Source organism: Macaca thibetana, chromosome 6, assembly GCF_024542745.1.
Source record: "Macaca thibetana thibetana isolate TM-01 chromosome 6, ASM2454274v1, whole genome shotgun sequence".
Classification (NCBI taxonomy): Eukaryota; Metazoa; Chordata; class Mammalia; order Primates; family Cercopithecidae; genus Macaca; species Macaca thibetana.
Genome location: NC_065583.1, coordinates 97,385,654 through 97,408,091, shown reverse-complemented (window position 1 = coordinate 97,408,091; position 22,438 = coordinate 97,385,654). Strand labels below are relative to the sequence as shown.

General features: G+C 34.8%; 1 protein-coding gene and 1 long non-coding RNA gene across 2 annotated transcripts in view; one reads left to right on the top strand and one right to left on the bottom strand.

Annotated features, from left to right (window-relative positions):
• EDIL3 (EGF like repeats and discoidin domains 3) overlaps nt 1–22,438 on the bottom strand; it is a 456,634-nt gene that overhangs the window by 199,235 nt on the left and 234,961 nt on the right. The window lies entirely within an intron of this gene.
• Nucleotides 940–13,418, top strand: LOC126957399 (uncharacterized). Its single transcript, XR_007726739.1, has 3 exons — nt 940–1,110; nt 4,417–4,500; nt 13,383–13,418. It is a non-coding gene; the product is annotated as an uncharacterized LOC126957399 (long non-coding RNA).

The following is a 22,438-nucleotide window of genomic DNA, read 5'->3' as shown; positions in this document are numbered from 1 at the left end:
TCTGGGAGTGGTGGCGTGTGCCTATAATCCCAGCTACTTAGGAGGCTGAGGCAAGATAATTGCTTAAACCCAGGAGGCTGAGGTTGCAGTGAGCCGAGACTGAGCCACTGCACTCCAGCCTGGGCGACAGAGCTAGACTCTGTCTTGGGGAAAAAAAAGTATGATAGACTCCTAAATATTTGATACTGAAACTGTACAAAAATGAAGGATGGATGAGGGGGTGGGAGGGAGGTGGGGAGGGAGGGAAGGAGGGAGGGAGGGGAAAGAAAAGAAGGTGAGTATAAGTCATTTCTTTCCTTTTTAAAAATATAATAAAATACTCAGGTCTATTTGCTCTTACCAAAATTTCACTTAGTCTTAATATTAAACTATATTTATATTGGACTAACACGCAAACCATTTTCATTAAATTTTGTAAGCCACATGAAAATCTCCATGCTACTTATTGCTGCCAACTCAGTGTATGACAATAACAATGTCTGGCTACCTTGCAACATGCCCAGTATGTCTTTATCTGTATCTTCTCTACTACAATTTGTTTTAGATGAGAACATGTCACTGGTTAACGTCTTCATATCTTAGAGAAAACATTGCCATAATTTGTAAAGTTAGATGCGAAAATTTATTCTCATATATACTTAGAGAGAGGAAACTGAGTGGTCATGTCCGAAGGACCCACATAAGCAAAAGGTAATTTGACCTTAGACAAGAAGAAAAAGTTTCATTAAGATTAATAAGGATGTGATATAGATGGTGGTCAGTTTCCAAGCTGGGAACCAGAATGAATCACAACTTTGAAGAAGAATGCTAATGATATGATGGTGTGTTTAGGTACAAGAGTAAAGTATTTTGAGCAGAGAAGATGAAAGAGAGTTCTAGAATCCCATATCAGAGAATGTAGATACATTATGATGCATCCTTAGTACAGGCTGAGGGAACCGGGTTTCATTTTTTTGGCAATGAACATTTGGAGCAGGATGAGAAGGATGAGAGGGTATTTCCTTCACCCTTCTACTTTAGAAGAACCTAGTGAAGCCATATGTGAGATGGACTTGAGAAACGAATAAAGGAAGATGGGACAGAAACCCACACAAGATTTGATATTAATAGGTACAACATATATTTTAAGTCTCCTGTAAGAGACTCTATGCATTTTCTCATTTTAAGATTGAAATATATCATGAGTAAAATCAAACCCAGCTCTTGCTGATTTGTAATGTTAATAGAAGGAAGTTCTCATAGCCAATGTGAGAACAATCAAGAATTATTATACATTCTATTAATGATAGAAAGACCCTGCCATTTTTTGCCTCCTTAAATCTTCCAAGTCTTTACACAATAAGTAGTAATTAAAATATGTGAGTGTAAATCTAATTGAGACAAATCAACCTTTAAACCTTCCACTTGTAGGCTCATCAGGTCCCATCTATAAACTGTCAGCAAAGCAAGTTATAATTAAGGACATCCAATTCTGAAAAATCAACAGTTAACACCTTTACCCAGAGGTTAACATGAAGTGGAATGAATTGGAATGGCATTTGCTGAAGTGGAAATGCTTTGTAGACACACTCAATTTGTGATAGAATGACCTTTTCATTGTTTAAATGTGCATTTTTCAATGTTTTTAAAACTCAAAAACTACTTAAATCTAAATTCATAAATATACACATTATCTTGAGATACGCATATTTTTTAATATAGTAGCTAAGTTAGTAAAACATTTCCGCATATGTACACGCCCAGTAACACACAAACTTAGAGAACAGTTGCAAATTATGCAGAAGCATTTACGTATTTGTATAATATGGGAGTTCTTTCAGCAGCGAAGGCTATTGGCACTGTCATTAACACTGCAAACAACCTAGATGGAAACCAACCTCAATTTGTATAAATCATGTTTAATTAAACGCTAGATAAAAATGTTCACAGAATATAATGCAATGCAATGAAACTTAAACATATTTGCAATAAATTACATACATTTATCTTCGTCACAGATCAAGACATTATCATTCCCAGAAAAAGTCCACATCCATTCCAAATATACTGCTGAGATATGCCAGTTTATTAACGAAGAAAAAACTGATATAAAGTAGTCCCCATATGAAATAGAAATTTCCATATTTGGTCAGATTTATACTTTATTTATAATAATATCATTTATAAGGTCTTGCTTCATAAAACAACTTCAAAATATGACTTTATAATCAAGACAGTCAACTGAGTCCTGAAAACATAAAACTTTGCTGCTGAACTTCTTGTGTCACCGAGGCACAGTGATGAGAGCTGCATATGAGTTTACAAATGTAAACTCATGACTTACCCTTATTTCCTGAAATGTTATATATATAATATATATGACGTTATAATATATATATAAAATATATGTTTTTATATATATATTACATTTTGTTTTGATTTTTTGGTGGAAGAAGAAAGTAGAAGAAAGAAGAAGGAGAAGAAGAGGGAGGACAGAAAATAATAAAAGATAAATAGTTGAATTTCTCTGAAAGGAAACACAAATTACTTTGAACCAAAAAAGTACTTTACAAGTATTTCCAGTTCCTTGCTTCTTTTATAACTACACAGATTCATTGATTTTATACACATAACTCAGACTCTTTATCGATGTGTCACGTGTAACCCACATTATAGATTTGTAAATGTATTTGATAGTCTACCCACTTTGGCTTGGGTTTTTCCTAACAGAAATGCACACTCTGGAGATTTTGCTGTGAGAAGCCTTCTCCAGTAATTGACAAACTACCCATATATATGTATATATACATATTAAGATCACGTTGAGGACTCCTCCCTTACGCAATTCACCTTATGCACATCCACATCCTGAGAAATGCTCAGTTACACCTGGTCTTCTTTGTTCTGGATCTTTGTCAGAACTCTTCTTGTACAGATTATAGCCAAAAGCCCATGAAATTGAATTTGGAGTGGTAGGCTGTCAAAGAGTTAACATGGAAATTATATAGTTAATTCCTTATTGGTGCCTTCAAAACAAAGCATTGTCTGGGCATGATTTCTTGTCACAGAAATAGTGTGGCTTCTTCTCAGAGAATTATATTTAAAAATTCAGTAATCTCATTGTTCTTTATAGATTCCGCTAGTTGGCCAGAGATGAGATAGAGAATTCTTGAGTCTAATTCCCAGGAACCACCTCCTCTGGAGACTTTTAAAACTAATTAATAACTAATTAATTAGTTTGTTTTCAAGTGGCTCACCTTTGCAATCTGCAGAGTAGGAATGGTAGCAGTTTTCACTTCTGGGACATCATTATCGTAGCTCATCCTTGAGTTCTCTCAGAACTCCTCAGGAAAATGTCATTTGTCCCCAGTAGTGTAACCACATTTATTTTGCCAACATGGCTTAGATATTTTGAATACTGACCACCATTTGGACCAGGACATCTAATCCTTCTGGGAATAGATATCTATCTAACCTCCTCCTAGTGAAGACAAAGACAATCTATTTCAACCATAAATCTATCTCCTCTTCATAAGTAAGTACATTCAGGCCCCCACAAACATCAAAAAGGAACATGGTTCTTGGGCTGAACATACTTTTTGGATATATTAAAAGGAGACAATGATAGACGGCGCCCCCTCAACTTTTTTTCTTTTGTGAAGACAAAATTTCTCAACTTCTTTATGTCTTTCCCTTGCGCTATCTTTCCTCCAGCAATATTGCTATTGACTGCTAATTAGTCAGCAAGACCTTCTTTTCCAGAGCCTGCTATTTTTTGATCCTTAACAACACATCTTCCCTGAGCTCCCCATTAGCTATTAAATATTCTCCAGACCTCCCATGAGTGATTGCCTTTTAAAGTTTGACCTTTTATATTTTTCCTTATTTAAAGCCTATGGTCTTTCAACTTCTCTTTAAAGATTGAATTTCTCTTTAAGATGAATTTCTAAGAATTCAGTTCTCCTACTCTGATGCTGAACTTAATTATGTCACAATCAGAATTATCTAGATAATTTATTTCTCAGTCATTTCTGTGACCAGTTTGCTATATATTTAAATCTTCTGTTCTTGAACCCCCTTTTGATGTGGCTTTCTGCTATATTACTAGTAATTCATGTTAAAGTAGCTAATTAAAATCAGCATTATTCAGTCAGAACATATCACACACAAACCTTTTATAATAATTTATTGATAATCTTCACTTACCAACAACAGTAGTTAAACAAAAGCCCCAAATCCAAGAGATATTTATCCATTGCCTCTTTCTAACAAAGATCATATTCTCTGTCCATCTCTATCCTGACATCCTAGTATTTATTTTAAGATCTTTATTTAGATGCAAATACCTTTGATACTAGTACCCAGGCAATACTCTTCCCAATTATTTGGGTTGTTTATATTAATTATTCCAATAAAGTTTTATTTGCATTTATACAGATATTTGGCCAGTAAGACAAGACAGCTATTCTAACAGATATAAAAGCCAAAACCAGGGGAGACAGAGGAGAAGTTAAGGAAGAGGTAATCAAGAGGGTGTTATGCCTCTATAACTCAAATATTTGATGACTTTATATATATAAATAAATAAATATATGTATGCAGAAGCCAATAAGAACAGATGCCTCTTTCAGTAAACATTTTCACAAAAAAGCAAACCATAACATGGGATGTTACCTCAGTGACATGTAGCATAGTTGCTTGCCCTGCACTAAATATTTGTTAATTGGTAAGAAAGAACCAGGAATATTAGTAACCTTGGGATCATCATGTATATACTGTAACAGTGAGTCCCTTGCTTGGGTAAAGTGCTCCATCCTATTTCTAATGGGATTCTATTAAGGAAAAATGAAATTAGAGCAAGGATTCTTTTAAAAGTTGGAGCTCTTAAGGCATATCAATGCACAAGTCTTACACTTAGAGATTCTGACTTAAATGGTCTTGGGAGAGACAAAGGGAGCAATACATTTTTTTTTTAAAGGCATTCCAGTGACTCTGAAGGGTAGCCAGTGTTTGTAAACACTGAACAGAACCTCTGCTTATGAAGCACATCCATCCATTCACCCTTCCTTCTTTCCTTGCCTCCCTTCCTCCGTCCCACGCTCCCTCCTTTCCTTCCTTCCCTTCCTCCCTGTTTCCCTCCCTCCCTCCCTCCCTCCCTTCCTTCCTGCCTTCCTTCCTTCTTTTCCATGCATCCATCCATCCTTAGTTCTATACTAGGTACTAAGAATGCAACAATTAATATGTCACGATCTGTAGCATTTCTGAAGCTCTTATAGTGCAGTAGATAGACAAGGAATTAATCAGTTACAGTGTAAGGTAACAAGGGTTATAATAGGAAAATGCACAGTCTCTCAAAGGAACTCCAAATATCAAAACTAAATTGGTTTGTCAGACTAGGGGATGTTGAGTTTTAGAGAAGGAGTCTAGCTGACTAGGGAAAAGTGCTTTTGAATTAGATGGAATTGTAAATAATTGACTCTATAAAGTTATTTTTCTAAATTAATATGTATTTCATTTTTCCTGATATCAGTAGTCTGCAGATCTAAGAGTGATTCCTCATTGTCCCATAGTTCTTTTCTCCAAGTATGCAAGGTATTTATTTCCTGGTTTCCTTTTTTTTTTTTGAGACAGAGTCTCCTTCTGTCGCCCAGGCTGGAGTGCAGTGGCACGATCTCGGCTCACTGCAAGCTCCGCCTCCCGGGTTCAAGCCACTCTCCTGCCTCAGCCTCCTGAGTAGCTGGGACTACAGGTGCCCACCACCACGCCCGGCTAATTTTTTTGTATTTTTAGTAGAGACGGGGTTTCACCGTGTTAGCCAGGATGGTCTGGATCTCCTGACTTCGTGATCCACCTGCCTCGGCCTCCCAAAGTACTGGGATCACAGGCGCGAGCCTCCTTATTTTTATTATTTATACAATTGCATATTTTGATGCTTTATCTAAAATTAACTACTCTATTCTTTCAGCTGCATGTCAAATTAGTTCTCTCTGGTTTTAGCAGTCAATCTTAATGACAGACCATTTTGAAGTTTTTCCTATAGTGAGTTATCAGAAACCCCAAACTGGCTAGATGAGCTAGGATTTGTACGGGAAACACAGCTATGATTCACATAGCTTGCCTTTAACCATTTGTTCACTAATTCATTCATTAGAATTCTGAGGAGCACTTTCCACGACTCAGGCATTAAAATACATAACTGGATATATCAGTAAAGAGAAACAGCTCCTGTTCTAAGATATCGCTCATTTTCTATTCTTCTACACAGGAGACAGACAATTATAATATGGTGAAATATGTGCTTTAGAGCATTATCTACAAAATATACTAAGATTATAGAAAAAGCAGTAGTTTTGCCTAAAGGAGATATGGAAGATTGCTTGCAGGAGGTAATATATTTGGTGCTTAAAGAATGAGCAGGAATCTTTATAGCTGTATTAAATTAGGAAGAAACACAAAAGAACATGTTTTCAGAGACAGCTGAGCACTTTGAATTTCTGAAGCATGCACAGGGACTGTATGGGGGAAACTCTGCATAATGGCGACTATGTAGTCTGGGACCAGATTTCTATGGCCGTATCAATCAAGTTAAGGAGTTTGAACTTTAGTCCTTGGATACTGGAGAGTTAATAGAGAACTCAAGAAGGGTGGAAGGGGACATGGGATTGAATAGATCTGTATTTTAGAAGCTCATTCACATTCTCTAAAATTTCATTATTGGTATCATTTTGGAAAAATAATTCAAAAAGTGAGAAGGGATATTTATGTTGAGTCCATATTACTCAGACTAGGTAGTAGGATGGCTATAACCATGTTTGGTATGTTTAAACACTTAGCTTGGTTCGAAATGTATATAGGCTTCCTAATATTTACGGTTGCCAGATTTGGCAAAGAAAAACACAGAGTGTCCATGCAAATATTTGAGACATATTTGTAAGAAAATCTTTTTTTATCTGAAACTCAAATTTACCTGGGCACCTTTTATCTAGAAACCCTACTTGAATTGTCAATTAGATGTGATTTCTCCATATTTTGTCTTCCCTTTTCTTTCTTTCTTTTTTTTTTTTTTTTGAGACGGAGTCTGGCTCTGTCGCCCGGGCTGGAGTGCAGTGGCCGGATCTCAGCTCACTGCAAGCTCCGCCTCCCGGGTTCACGCCATTCTCCTGCCTCAGCCTCCCGAGTAGCTGGGACTACAGGCACCCGCCACCTCGCCCGGCCAGTTTTTTGTATTTTTTAGTAGAGACGGGGTTTCACCGTGTTAGACAGGATGGTCTCGATCTCCTGACCTCGTGATCCTCCCGTCTCGGCCTCCCAAAGTGCTGGGATTACAGGCTCGAGCCACCGCACCCGGCCTTGTCTTTCCTTTTCTATGAGCATTTTAATTTTCAGCATATGATCATGCTTTACATTTTGTATATTCAGCAGACCCCAACAAAAACTACCTAGAGTGGAAAATCATAATGGACAAAGAATCTTCCTTAGGCTTTTGCTGAAATTAAAATTTGTTGCTTGCATTCTGTTTATAATTTTACAGTTTACCTCTACATAAGGTTTAATAATACAAGTATAGCCAAACAGCACTTCAGGATGGCAGTTAATGGATAACAATTAGCATATCCTTCCACTTGTAGATTACTTATTACATACAAAACACTGTTCTAAGCCTTTTATATGTGTTAACACATGCTACAAGCTAATTGCTATTATTATTATGCCTGTTTTACAGATGAGGAAATTAATAGATTGAAAGTGTAAATAAGTTGCCCAGAGTCACACAGGTGGCCAAAGTGAGATTAAAGCCCAGATAATTTAATCTGTCTCCAGAATCTATGCTATTCACCCGTATGTTTCACCATCACTAGGGAATATTAGTACTCCCACTTCACCACCACTTCTTACCAGCCTTCAAGGTATTATTTTATGTGCTAAGAAGGACAGATATAGGATAATACATCGTCTTTGTTCTCAAAATGTTGATAATAACCTAATATTGGCATTTCTCCTCTAGATTAAAGACTCCAGTCCTAAAATGTTAGTTTGGAATACACTTTTCCCCAATCCCTTTATTCATCTTAGTAATTTCCTCAAAATCCTAAGTGGCTTGGGTTTAATGGGCATTTGTTCCCTCTTTATTCCTGAAATCCACAACCACTTGCTTTTGTAAAAATGAATTTCCTTGCCTCTTACAGTCTTTTATACATATCTTTTAACTTTACACTCAGGTGAAAGGAGTTACATTTGTTACACAATTTCCTTTCTAGAGCGCATTGATATATTTCATACCTGTAGAATTAAAATTTTGTCATTTTTGCTTTCTGGGTCACAATTCACCTTATGTAAAAATATTTGAAAAATAGCATATATACTGAAAAGGACACAAAACAGTAAAGTTACAAGAATTATTGTAAAGAGACAACCCACATAACAACCACCAAGGTCAAACACCAGAATCCTGCCAGCAGTCCAAAGTCTTCATGTGCCACTTTCATTCAAAACGTCCCCTCCACCCACGCAAAGGTGACAGATCTCCTGCTTGTAATGAGAGTTGCAGACTTGCTCTTTGTATAGTTTATAATTTCATCACCTAAATATGTATTCTCAAACAGTTTATTTTTGCCTATATTTAAACCTTATTGTAAAAAAAAAAACTCCGTATGTGATCTTCTGTTTGTGGCATCTTTCAAAATGTTGCAGGTGACTGCAGTGAGTTCATTTTCACTACAGAGTAGAGAAACTGCTGTAGAGTATTTTACCATAAAATGTACCATATGTTTTTTTCTTTCTATGGTTAATGGCATTTATGGTGGTGGTGGAAATAAAAGCATCAGGGAACATGCATGTACATATCTCTTGATAAACAAGTATATTGAATTTTTTTCGGGGTACACTTAGGAGTGAAATAGTGGAGTCATAATAATGCATATATTTAACTTTAATAGATAATGCCCAACTGATTTTAAGGTGGTTACAGTTACACCAATGTGCACTCTTATCACCAATTAATACCACTTTTGAAGATACAAACTATGTGAACTTGCAGGTAACCACTTATTTCACTTTATGTGGAAGTGGAGGGTGGAAAGGCTTAACACCAATAAATCTTTTTAAGATACGTTTTTACCAAGTGGGGCTTTTAAAGGAATGCAATAAAACCTTCAGTTCACCAAGTTCAATTACATTTTTTTTTCTTCAATCACCTTAACTTAAAAAAATTTTAAAAATCCCAAAATTCACACTAAAAATATTTAACCACTGAAAGCTTGTAAGTAATGTTACATTTCAATAACAGGCACTGATACACAGTTAAATTTTCTTATACAGAGAGATAATCTTGCCTAACCCTTGAATTAATTTCTTAAAAACAACCTAATAAATCAACTATCATACACAGATACATGTAGACTCAGATAATAAAATTAAGAATACTTACTGCTTCTATATGCTGATATCTTTGAAATTTTATATTATGGGCATAATTAAACAAAAATGATGTCCCAAATGATACTTCTAAATTATCTTATACATCTAAAGCTACTGTAAGGATTATATTATACTTCTAAAGCTACTGTAAGGATTCAATGAGGTAAATTATGAGAAAATATCTTGTAAACTTTAAAGACTGCAAATATAACTGTCCATATTATTATATGAGTTAAACCATATTCATATTGTTTGATAGAGTGTTTCTTGGTTATGGCCCTGTAGGAAAATATAGGTGAATTTCTGATGAGGTTTTCTGTATGCACATAATTCTACATTTGGGTTTATCATCAGAGTAAATAAATGGGTAGAATTTGTATAAATATTCTACAGAAGAGTAGCCCTGTCTTGGAGAGGAATGAAAGGCAGCATTTATCCAAAAAACTGCAAAGCATGTGGAAACTTTAATACACTGAATGAGATAATTCAACAAATACTTTTAATATACTTCTTTCCAAAATGGTGACATTTACTATTTTTAAAACTAATACGCCAACTCTTATCAATTTTGGCCAATAGATCACTGACATCTGTAGCTTAAAGACTTAAATTGTGGTTGGTAAATACAGAAAAGATTCCTTTTTTAAATACTTAGGAGTTTCAGTCCTCATCAAGGTGAAAGAGCTGGGTGGCTAGATTTCCGTCATTCCAGAATCTCATCTACATAATTATAGGATATTCTGTGGGTTCCTGGCAGAGCTAGAGGCAACAAAACATCTGTTACACTCAAGGCCACCATGGAAGAATCAGCTTCAAGCAGCAAACTCACTACCCAGTGCCAACAACGCTGCCTCCAAGCCATTACTTTTTATATGTTTTTAACCCATATTTATTGGTAAGTATGCCAAATCAGCATATTTTCTTCATTAAAAGTGATAATTTTGGGATTCATGAGAACTCTGCTTCTGGCCTAGACATAGTAAAAGGGACCAGATTTTTCAGGCAGACCCTCTTGTTTAAAATAACAACAACAACAACGACAAAAAAAGAAAAAAAACTCAGACAAAATATGTGAGACAATAGTGTTGAATATACTGAACATTAAGATAAAAAGGACTCTCCTTCTTGGGCCATGGCATAGGGAGGGAGAGTCCGGGCAGAGCCTGGTGAACTCTAGTGAAAGAGAGGGAGCTGGGAGTCTGGAGAGTCCACGGAGGCTAGTGTTTGTAGAACAGAATACCCAAGAGGAGAGAACTACATAGAGACAATCCACCACAGAGATCTGCAGTCCTGAACACTGCCGTGCTCCCTAAGGTACTCAGCAGAGGGTAGATTAGCATTCACAGGGGAGCAAACTCCTGGAGAAAGAGTCATCTGAGCAATACTTGGAGCCCACACTAGGCCAAGAGAACTGCCAACTCCCACCACTAAGACTGGAAAGCAAACTGTTTCATGGGGCACTGGGCAGAGGACTCAGAATGGTTGTGTCTTAGTAGTGGGGGATAATTAAACCTGGATTAAATAAATGATTGGTCCCACCTAACGAATCTTATAAGCAAGACCTAGAAGGATCAAACTGTTTCCAAATAACCTAACTATATAAGAAAACTAAGCTCAAGAGAATATATAGGACTACAAAGAACTGAGCACTCAGCAAGATGAAATTCATGTCTGGATTCATTCATGAATCCAATCAAGATTAACACTCGAGAAACAAAAAAAGATATAGTTGAAAAGACAGTATATATTAAAATTAGCAGACAAGTAATTAAAACAGTTATTAAAACTGTATTCCATATATTGAAAATACTAAGTAGAGATCTGAAAAAAAAAAGAGCCTAATTGAACTTCTGGACATGAAAATTACAATGTGTGAGATGAAAAATATGCCAGAAAGAAATAATACCAAATTAGACATTGCAAAAAAAAAAAAAAAAAAAAGAATTTTTAAGACGTTTTAAGACATACCAATTGAAAATATACAGAATAAAATACACAGAGAAAAAAATCTGGGCATCAGTGACCAGTGGAACACATATAGTTAGTCTAAAATAGATGTGATTGGAGTCCTTGAAAATGGCAAGTAGAAAATATTTGAATAGATTATAGCCCAAATTTTCCAAATATGATGAAAACTGTACCCACAGGTCTAAGCAGCTCAATAAATCCCAAGAGTAAGAAACACCAAGAAAGCTACAAAAAGGCACATGATTATTACAAAAGACATCAAAATTACTCTATAGATAAATGTAGTCTTTTCAAAAAATGATGTTGAAATAATTGAATATATGCAAAATACACTTAGAACCACATACAAAAAATCACTCAAAATAGATTGTAGATTACAAAGTGAAACCAAAACTATTTTTTCTATATCAAAACCATAAACTCCTGCTCCCCAAAGTCCATTTTAAGAGATTTAAAAGACAAACCACAGATTGGGAGAACATATTTGCAAATCAAAAATATGATAAAGGACTTGTATGTATAACATACAAATAATTCTCATAACTCAATAAGAAATCAAATAACTCAATAAAAAGTGGGCAAAATATTTGAACTGATAGTTCACAAAAGAATATACATAAGAGTGGTAAATAAACATATACAAAGATGTTCAACATCATTTGTCATTACAGTATACAAATTAAAACTAGAATAAGATGTCACTACCCAACCATTACAACAGCTAAAATTAAAAAGATGGTGTCGGTGAGGATGCAGAGGAATTGAACTCTCATACACTGCTGGTCTGATATAAAATAATGCAATCCATTTGGAAAACAATGTGACAGTTTTTCAAATACTTAAACACATATCTACCATATGATTCAGCCATTCTACTCCTACATATTTATCCAAGACAAATGAGAGTATATGTCCACACAAAGACTTGTATGGATGTTCATAGCAGCTTTATTACTATAGTAATAACCCCAAACCTGAGACAACTTGATCTCAAAATAGTTATGCTGAGTGAAATAAATCAGATAAAAATAATACAGTGTCTATTTTATTTATACAAATTTCTAGAAATGCAACTAATCTATCATTACAGAAAGTAAATCAGTGATTGGGATGAACTTGAAGGGGCAGGAAGGTGGGGTTACAGCAGGGCAGAAACTTCTGAGGGTGATGTGATGCAAATGTTTACTATCTTGAATAAGATGATGGTTTCACAGTTTCATGCATACGTTAAAACATATCACAGTATATATTTTAAATTTGCTTATTTTATTCTGTGTTAATTATACTCCAACAAAACCTTCAAAAAGTGATAGTAAAGTTATTTTTATAACCCACATATTTATTGTCTGTAAACTGAAAACTGCATACACACACACACACACACACACACACACACTGACACTCCATGACAACAAAAGGCCCACAGAATTAATAAGGAACATTAGCCTTCTCAAATTCACAAAAGAAAGGTTTTTGTACAATATACTTTTATTTCAATGTGAGAACCATGCAGCCCACGAAAAGAGGCAGGTCTTATGGGAGAGACTGAGTAGTTTAATGAAACATATTAATAGGAGGAGTTATATTCGTAAAGATGACAAAAATACTGATTTTTTAAGGTAGTTTACTTCCTACTTTGCAGGTTGTTTCCACCACTCAAGAAAGTCTTCGCAAGAAGCCTTAAATAAAGATGAATGGGGAAAGATTAATGTAACTGGAAAAAATTAATATAATTGCACGATTTTCTATTGCTCGTATATTTTTAGTTTCAGATTGAATTTATTTTTGTTATCATTGACTATCAGAAATCTTAAGCATATAAAACTATAACGGGGAGTACCCATGCCTTCCCTAATTGTTCTTCTTTTCCAGAAAAATTTTCTGATGAAAGTTCATGAATTACATTGATATGTATGTTTTCTGTACTCCTATGATCTATTCAAGAGATTGTAATTTTCATACAGGAACAATGAAATAATTTTCTAATTCTCTTTTTTTTTTTTTTTTTTTTTTTTAAGACAGAGCCTCAGCCTCTGGAGTAGCTGGGATTACAGGTACGTGCCACCATGCCCAGCTAAGTTTTGTATTTTTAGTAGAGACGGGGTTTCACCATGTTGGCCAAGCTGGTCTTAAACTCCTGACCTCGTGATCCACCCGCCTCAGCCTCCCAAAGTGCTGGGATTTTAGGCGTCAGCCACACGCCCGGCCCTCTCTTTGCTTCTGTGAAGGATATAACTCTAAAAACTTATAAAAATATATGTTTAAAGGAGATTTTCATTATTAATTCCTTTTAATATACACTAAGATGGAAATCTCAATTCCATTAATTACTTACTGCATAATTTTACATTGAAAAAGGAAGTCTTCAAGACAACAATTTCCATCGTATCCAATGAACCTGATTAAAATAATGGGCTACTTTCATAACAAGTGCTTAGATAAATGGTCCTATTCTGTCAGAGAGGAATGGGTCTTATTAGAAACTGCATTGCTGTGTTATGCTATTATAAAATTAATGCAGAAAAAATCTTTAGTTATTTTTAATAAAATCCAACGACTTGTGAATTGTACTAAACATCAGTAAATAGTGAGTATAAGTGTAACATCATCTACTTAATTTGGTTGTTTAATTTGGCCCTTAGTATAAAGATTTGAGTTTATGCAGCATTTTACTTCCCTATACTCATTAAATCTCCTTCTGCTATGTTTCAGAGAATAAAGAAGAGCTTATGTCGTTTTGATTAAATAAGCTACAGAGTTATCTTTAGAGGTGATATTAACAACTTCCCAAACTATAATCCATCCTTGAGGTACTGCAATGTTTAAAATATTTTTGTTAAGACATGTAGAGGTAGAAAAAAGACTAAGATATATTGATGAATTTATTTTACCGAATATAAAATTATATATATTTGAAACCTTTAGAACATTCTATAGATACTACTAATATACTATACTAAATTCATATGTTATGAAAATGGAGATTACTGTAATTTTGTACAAATAAGCACAACTGGAACCTTATTATCCATCAGCTGTATATTTCCATGAGTGTACTATTATTTAGTCCATGGCTTTTATTTTATTCTGTTCATTACCAATAGCTAACATTTCTCATTATACAAATGGGAAAATAACCCCTCAAAACTACGTCTTACTTTATACTCACTATAGAATTTTGTTAAATAATGTATTTAAAGCTACTGCTTGTTCATCAGCTTTAGCCATTAAGGCTGCTACAACATCCTTCATATCTCTTTCTGGCTTTAAAGTCCTATTGTTGTTATTGTTATTAGTACTATTATATTTTTTTGAGACAGAGTCTCGTACTGTCACCCAGGCTGGAGTGCAGTAGCATGAACTCGGCTCACTGCAACCTCTGCCTCCCAGGTTCAAGCAATTCTCCTGTCTCAGCCTCCTGAGTAGCTGGGACTACAGGCACCCACCATCACGCCTGGCTAATTTTTGTATTTTTAGTAGAGACGGGGTTTCACCATATTGGTCAGGCTGGTCTCGAACTCCTGACTTCAGGTGATCCACCCACTCCCAAAGTGCTGGGATTACAGGCGTGAGACACCACACCAGGCCTTGTTATTATTTTTAACATCAGAATTTTATTTACATTTTACAACACATTCTGTTCTACAGTCATGTTCCAGTCAACTAAAGCTACAGTTAATTGATATAACAATCACAAAACCTCCATGGCTTACAATATTCATGTATTTATTTCTCAGACATCCGAGTGCTGCTGGTGAGTGGTGTCAAGAGATCTAGAGTGGGCTACACTAAGCTCTACTTTGAGATAAAGGTCTGCTGGGCTTGATTCCTTGCTGAGGTTTGGGCTGAAGTCAGCTCCCTGTGTGATCATTCGGAGATCCAAGCTGAGGGTACAACAGTTATCTTTTGCTCCTTTGCTGTGATGATGGCAGAAGTTATGAGAAGAAAATGAAATCTACAAGGCTAAGGCTCATGAGAAACTTATTGTAATTTCACGTCAATGGCCAAACCAAGCCATATCTCCAAACCCAAAGGGGTGAGAAAAATATATTTCTCCTTATAGTAGGATTTAAAAGTTATAAAACGAAGGTTAAGAATATAGGGAGACTCAAAGAATTGGGGCAATAATGACCATTTTACATTAATTCCTCAATATCTTCTCCATAAATGGTTGTAAAAATTGGAAGAATGAGAACACTTACCATACAGTAATTGTATGTTATTTACTGTAGAATGAAGTAAAAAAAAGTCACTGCACTTCACTAAAAATGTGCCACTTTATGAAGGCTGTTCTAGCATGACGGTCAAATGGACTTCCTTCTGATGTAGTCTACCAGTTGTTGAAAATAGTGACACACTTAATGCTTCATATTTACAGAGTTTCTTATTTTTTTTCTGGAATATTTAATTATTTTTTGTTTGTTAGGAGAAGTATAAACTTATTTACCATGTCCATATTTTTATTGGAATGTATTTTCATGCTTCTTGAAGAGGCCGCCTGGGGTCCTCTGCTACTTCTACTTCTTCTTTTTTTTTTTTTTTTTTTAAAGACAGAGTCTTCCTCTGTTGTCCAGGCTAGAGTGCTGTGGCGGGATCTTGGCTCACCGCACCCTCTGCCTCCCAGGTTCAAGCGATTCTCCTGCCTCAGCTTCCCAAGTAGCTGGGATTACAAGCTCCCACCACCACGCCCAGGTAATTTTTGTACTTTTAGAAGAGATGGTGTTTCACCATGTTGGCCAGGCTGGTCTTGAACTCCTGACTTCAGGCAATCCTCCCGCCTCGGCGTCCCAAAGTGCTGGGATTACAGGCATAAGCCACTGTGCCTAGCCTCTGCTTATTCTAGGTTTAGCTGATTCCTTTCTAGGTCTGCTGCAAGCTACATCCTGGGATATCTTCTCCTTGCTTACCTGGGCTTATTCTACCCTTTCTTGGATCCTACGTTTCTATTTTTTATGTCCTCTTTTCATTTGCAATAAAACATCTTTAGGTAATTTTCATGAAAGGAGTAAGTGTAACATTATTTTGAGCCTTAAAATTGTCCCAACACTTGAATAACATTTGGCTAGTCATAGAAGTCTAAGTTCAAATTCATGTATCCCCAGAAAGTTAAAGGTACATTAATTTTTTCATTGTCTTTTAATATATGGTTGCTGCCGGAGGCATTTGAAGCCAATGTAATTTTTGCTACTTTTGAGTTGACCTGTTACATCTCTTAGGAGATTTGGGAATTTTTCTATATAGAGATCTTATAAGACTGTCTAGAAATGGTTTTCATTCATTGTGCTGGTATGCATTAATTTTTTCAACATGAAGGCTCATTCATTATTGCCTCCATTCCTGTGTTTTCTCTGGAATTAGTCCTGTGTTGAATATCTTAAATCCATTCTCCATGTTCATTAAGCATATATCTTCTATTTTTTATTTTATCTAAGTTTTGGAAGATTTCTGTGACTTTAACCTCTCACTACATTTTTTTTAAAAATAGGTCACCAATCATATCTTTTATAACTATGAATTCTTTTTCAAAATGACATACAGTACTCTTGTTCTATGAAAATCATATTGTCCTTATGGTCCTAATTAAGATGTTTAAAAAATTCTCTCTGTTCCCTGAATCATACTTTCTTCCTCTTGCATCAGTTATTTATGTGTTCATTTTGGATCTTCTGTTTCATGAAGTTTACTTCAAATATCTGGTGAACCTTGATTGCCTACTTAATGAATGAAAGACTAGATTGATTCGTATACTGAACTGGTGTAGTTTATTCGGTACTTTAATAGTTTTGTTCTTCAGCAAGCTTCTGTCCCATATGGAGGACTGACTGCAACCTCTGGGGGGTGGGGGAAAGCTGGGAGAAGGTAGCAAGGCTCTCCCCATCTTGCAAAATAAGGTTTTATTCAGTGTTGTTAACTTCTGCCTTAGGAACCCAAGTTTTCCCCTAGTAAACTCTGAAATTTTAGAGACAGTAGTCTTCTAGGTTTAGCCTTGGAAATCATGCAGGAGGAATAGGGAAGGGAAGAGGAGGGCAACCAGAGCAACTGTTCCAGGGTTCTTAATTAGTTTACCTGCTTTCTGTCTACTCTTTTTTCTGTAGCAGCTCACCCCTAGCCTGGACCCTTTCCACTAGGCAGAGAACAGCATCTACTTCCATTTCAGACTTTTCCAGGTCAGGGATGTAGGCTCAAGGACTCCTTCTTTATCAACACAATTCCCTCCTGTATTCTGTCATCTAGAAATGTCAAAATTCACTGGGGTGCTAATAGTCCCTCTCGCTACTTTTAGTCTGTTACAAACTTATTCTTGAATTTTAAAAATTCATTTAATCTTCACTGTCACTTCAATGTGGTTTGAGAATAAGGGGATGCTAAATATGTATGCTCAGTTTGCTATCTTAAAAGGCTAAGTTTAAATGTTGCTAATGAAGAGGTTTTTTTAGCACTTGGAAAATAACCTCCTATCACTATCTCTTGACTCAGATACAGCTCTCTAGGTAGAGTGGCAGCCCCCAAAATAAAAGCATTTCTTCTGACTGCTCAGTAAAATTACAGAAGAGTATATTCCCTATGAGAGCAATAATCTTCGTCCCAGAGTTTGTTCAGGAAAGCCTCAGGAGAAGTAATTCTTTTTTAAAATTTAGCATCCGCCAGAAAAAAAAAAATCTTTCTTCAACATATATTCATTTGAGACACTAGATGAGAGTACTATCAGCACATCATAGACACCAAAAGAGAAAAAGGGAAGTTAAACACAGTTGAGTTTCTTCCTTTTCTAGTAATGTCTTTATCCATTTTTTCATGCCCCAAATTAACCATGATCCATAATATCTTTCAAAAGGTCTTAGAAAAAAAATAGCAAATTAATAGTAAAGCTCTATGGATGTTTCTTTTACCATTTTTGTTCTATTAAAAAGGTCAAGAGTAATTGATAAGAATCTCTATATAACTTTTTGGTTTTCTCTTTAAAAAGAAGTAGATCTTCCTTAGGGATCAGGAGAAGTAACTAATGGGTACGAGGCTTAATACCTAGGTGATGAAATAATCTGTACAACAAACCCCCATGACACACATTTACCTATATAACAAACCTGCACATGTACCCCCGACCTTAAAATTAAAAACAAAATAAATGGGGTATTTACTCACATCATTGACTCTGAAACAGTTTTGTACATATTCTAGATGTGAAGTAAGGAATCCAGTAAACAATATTTAAACTAGCATAAATAATCAGTATAAAGAGGTTGGGGGCCATGGTGAACAGAAGGCTTATTTTTTTTTCAATTAAAAATATGTATGTATGTATGTATGTATGTATGTATGTATGTATGTATGTATTTTCCTATGGATGTAATGTCTACATAGTTTGTGGCATTATTGTCTCATTCTGCATAGTCAACATAACTTCTAAAATGATAAACTCTGGTTCTATGTTTTCTCAAAATCAATTTCTTGGACCATTTCCATTTGTGCACATAAAATAACTCTGTTCCTAACAGTGTTAAAGCTACCATTCTGTATCATCTTTGTATGTAAGAAGCCTGTGGAGAGAATAATACAAAAGAAGAAGAAGAGTATTTTTAATCCTTCTAAATTCTTGTTGGTAAATTTGCTTTTCCCTTTTAATTACTTCTTGTAGAGATGTAGTATGAATTAAAAAGTAGCATAAAGCTAAATGTAGAATTTACTAAATGCATAAATATTTGGAAGAAAGAAAATAAAACAGAACTTCAGCATTAGAATACTGCCTATTTGGGTGCCAATCGAAGGAGACTTTTCTGAAATTTTCTAGACAAGGATAACCAGAATCTATTACAGAACAAAGAAGTGTTGCTATAACAAAGCAGCGTGCTGCATGTAATTAAAGCATTAGAATAGCATACAGACAAAACTGTTAGGCACAACAAGTTTTGTTACATACCAGGAAAGAGTCTTTAAAAATTGTGAAACCAGATGTGCCAAATGCTTGAAAGTAAAAATAACTTGAAATCTGACTGGTTTATAAATCCATCAATTATATTGGATAGAGTAAAGTAATATTTTGGCATTTTCATTTCGTTACCTTTATTCAGCAATTCACAAAAATGCGTAACCTTAAGGGTCTTACCAATTTACCTCTTAACTCTGAAAGTGAATACTGCTCAGATATTTTAAAGAATGGTATCTGCAGTGAAGGAAATTAAAGTGAATACTGAGAAAATAATTTATCCAACTCCCACTAGCAATACACACACAAATTCAGCTGCATTCATACATATCTAAATATGTCAGCTTTTTCTCAGAGACATGCCCTGAATTATCCTACAAAATAGAATACCTCAAAGATGAAAGAGCATTCAGAACTTCAGCACAGAAATACATCGATTACTAAAACATAATTTTAAAGTGCTTCCAGCATATACAAGATACATTTATATTCCTCAGTTGTGTAGTGCCTAGTACTACCTTATTATAAAGTAAGCTTTGCATCTATTTACTATTTATCCCTCAATTACATGGTAAAATTGGATAGTTAAAAATAGAAGAACACACAAATACAGAAATCGTTGGCTTTATTTTTGGAAACCTTTATCCTAAGATGTTTAGAAATACGCTTTAAAAAAAAAAAACTGTATTTGTGATAAGTTGTCTTAATTTTGGTAATGGGGTGTTTAATTTTTAAAACCTGAGGTCAATAAATTAAATTCTGTCATTTCATGTTTTGGTGTTGCAGTTCCATTCTCAGCATAAGGGATATTGATCTAATAATCATACTCTACTCCTCCAAATATCTAGTCATTTTATGTCCCCACAAACTCATTCATTATAAAACCCATAAAATTATTCCCTGTGGTGCCTATAACAAAGGAACAAACCGAACAATAAAAAGGAACAATGTACATTTTTATTATGTTTTAATGATATCCCGATTGCCAGTGCATGCACAACCAAGTGGAAACATTTTAGCCACTGGCATTTCCAGAGATCCACTTTCTGCCACTCTGCAATACAAATTAACAGGTAAAAACGTCCATTAACAGAAAAGTTAAAAGGCAATATCTGTCTATTATAAATAAACAGTACATTTATGAGTTAATTCATCTTAGGTCACTACATGAAAGCCAGGCACAGTCATTGTTACAGGTATTTCTCTTCCTGCTGCATAAAATTCTGATTGAAATGTTATAGGGTTTCAAAAATCACAAGTAGACCAAGTGTATAGGCAGAAAATTGTGTCTCTAAATTAGGTAGAATCAGAAAATATGATTAACATAAATGTAATACAACTCATTTATTGGTTACTCTTATAAGTATAAGCTTACTTGACCCCATATATTGTTAAGTATATATTTTTTTATTCAACAAATATACGTTCCAGTCCTTTCTAGCCATGGTTTCAAAACACTTTATCATATATCCCTATAGTAAAATTTTAACTGTGGCACACACTTTGAATAAATATATACTTAAGAATTTATAAATTATATACAAGTATTAATAAATGAATAATCATGTTCATTATAAAATGTATATAGGGAACATAAATTTTAAAATAATAAGATATGTTTACAATAAACATTTTTAAAGCATGCTCCCAATTGCAATGGCTTCATGTTATCATTAACTAAGATCTCAAATCATAAAACAGTATTCCCTGTGGGTGAGTTTATCAATAATAATGGTGAATGTAAACACATATTATAGATCATGTTGATAATTTCAACTTTGGGATCCAATCTCCTGTTAGATATAATTACTTTGGCACTGCTTTATCTCATAATATTTTGTATTTAGTTCATCATAGGAGAATAAATGTTAGCTATTTTCTCACTGCTTGTATTATTGGCATTTTGTTCATTCTGACATTTCTCTGCAGATTTCTTTTCAGGCCAATTATGTATTTGGTGAGAATTAATTTAATAGATAATATAATAGTCACATTGTGATAAAAGGGTTCTGCTTTGTAGAACTACTACTCTTTCTTCAGAACATTTGTACTGGTGTTTTTTTGACATACAACTCCAGTGAGGTGCCTCTGTCAATGCATGAGGTAAACTGTAATACACTTAATACATGTACTTGTTAACAATACATAAACATACAAGCAAGTTATCTTATTTTCTTTCCACTACTCAGGGGATTATCTCTTGCACTTTTCTGGGGTGTATACAACCCAACATGGAAACAATTACTCTATAAGTAGTGTCTAGGAAGATGAATCTGGGGATTTAAAGTATCTCCTATTTGTTTTTAAGCATAAAACCATGTTCAACTATTTATAACTTCTAGAGAATAACGAATGCTTGATAGAATTTGATTTTTCTTATTTTAATACTTTATTTTATTTTATTGCTGGAATATTAACCACATTAAAACATGAATTTTGTGTTTTATTTGTTGCTTTATTTTTTCCCTCTTCCAGAACAGTGCCTGACACATAGTAGCTGCACATGAAATAGTTTTTAAATGAATCAAAACTTATTCAACTGCAGGTAATGCTTCTTTGTTTGCTCCCAGTTATTCTCAGTTTACCCAGCATTTCCAACATCCTCTCCACAGCCCTGAGAGGTGTCATTTTCATTTTCTTCTTTTCTTTTATTTCAATAGTTTTGGGGAAAACAGTGGGTTTTGGTTACATGGATAAGTTGATTAGTGATGATTTCTGAGACTTGGTGCACCCATCACTGTATGGTATACAGTACCCATTGTGTAGTCTTTTGTCCCTCACTCCCCACCCTTCCCCACAAGCCCCCAGAGTCCATTATATCATTCTTAAGCTGTTATGTCCTCACAGCTTAGCTCCCACTTATAAATGAGAACATACGATAGTTGGTTTTCCATTCCTGAGTTTATACACTTAGAATAATGGCATCTAACGTCATCCAGGCTATTGTGAATGCCATGATTTTGTTCCTTTTTATGGCTGAGTAGTATTCCATGGTGTATATATACCACACTTTCTTTTTCTAGTCATTGATTGATAGGCGTTAAATAGATAAACTATTCCCAACATAAAGAAGGAAAAAATATATATTCCTTTGACTAGCTTCAAGACGAATGCCTTTTCAAAACCTGGGTTTGTTATGACTAATGCTTA